Genomic DNA, 1312 nt, shown 5'->3' on the forward strand with positions numbered 1-1312 from the left:
CAAGGTACCAGGACTAGTCACTGGAATGCTCTCCAGATCAGAAATTCATAACAATAATGCATAACTTTAGCAACAAAGTAGAATAAATATGGTGAGCACTCTTCCTTCCATTCTGGGTGGGTTTGCCCTATGGAAAATGTTCTTGGTTTCAGAGAAGGAAAGTAATGGGCCTGCTGGGTTCATGTCAGTAGCCTGTACCCTGCTCTACATCATGAGGCAGGGCTGGTACCAAGAGGGAATGGGCATGATGAAAGTGTCCTCTTCCCCAGAGTTCTGATCAGAATGTCTTCTTCTCCTGTTTCACAACTCCATTTTTTTTAAATGCTTACTGAACAATTTACTGTTATCCTCATACCATTAAAAAGATAAGGGAAGTATAAGATACCACCCCTACTCTCAAAAAAGTGTAATATTGGGAAATATATAAGAAATTATTAGACTTATATAAATAAGAAGTGCCTACTATTATTCATGTCAAGTGTATGGGATGCACAGTAAGAGTTACAGGTCAAGAAGGACGGTATCAATTAAGAAAAATGTTAATGGAGACAATTTTCATGGAAATATAATTAGAATAATGAAAATGATAGAATAGTTTTGAGATTTCAAACCATTTTCGAGTGCTTATCATGTCCCAGATACCAAACCACATACGTTAACAAAATCATTATAATTTTTTTTTTTTTTTTTTTTTGGTGGTGCTGGGGATTGAACCCAGGGCCTTGTGCATGCGAGGCAAGCACTCTACCAACTGAGCTACATCCTCAGCCAAAATCATTATAATTTTACTGAAAAAGAACTTGGAAGGCTGGGATTGTGGCTCAATGGTACAGTGCTTGCTTAAAATGTGTGAGGCACTAGGTTTGATTCTCAGTACTGCATGTAAATAAATAAATAAAGGTCCACCAACAACTAAAAAATTAAAAAAAAAAACTTGGAAAAAATGTATGCAGATGCTGCATGATGTTTTGGGGATCGTGGGAGATTTTATTTCTTCTAACTTTTTTCTTTATTAATATTATGTATGCAATAAATAAGGAAGAAAAGAATTTGTAAGGTTTAGGCATATAGGTAATGCAATGTTTTATAATTAGAGAAGATATTATGTACGAAAACATGTCAGTTGGAATTAATACCATGTTCTATGGACACTGACGAATTGGTGCTAGGAAGGAATGAAAAATAAAGTAGAAAAGAGGGATAATCATAAAGAATATTGAGTATCTCAGAGAAGAATTTATATTTAATTAAATCTACAATAAGAAAACCATTAAAATTCCTGAGAAATAAAGTATAGTTGAAAGACAGCATT

At 34.2% G+C, this 1312-nt stretch overlaps 1 non-coding gene across 1 annotated transcript; it reads right to left on the reverse strand.

The window, feature by feature from the left end:
* Positions 1-693: 693 nt before the first annotated feature.
* Positions 694-764, reverse strand: Trnaa-cgc (transfer RNA alanine (anticodon CGC)). The gene has a single exon. It is a non-coding gene; the product is annotated as a tRNA-Ala (tRNA).
* Positions 765-1312: the final 548 nt, after the last annotated feature.

The sequence above is a fragment of the Marmota flaviventris genome, chromosome 12 (genome assembly GCF_047511675.1).
Source record: "Marmota flaviventris isolate mMarFla1 chromosome 12, mMarFla1.hap1, whole genome shotgun sequence".
Taxonomy (NCBI): domain Eukaryota; kingdom Metazoa; phylum Chordata; class Mammalia; order Rodentia; family Sciuridae; genus Marmota; species Marmota flaviventris.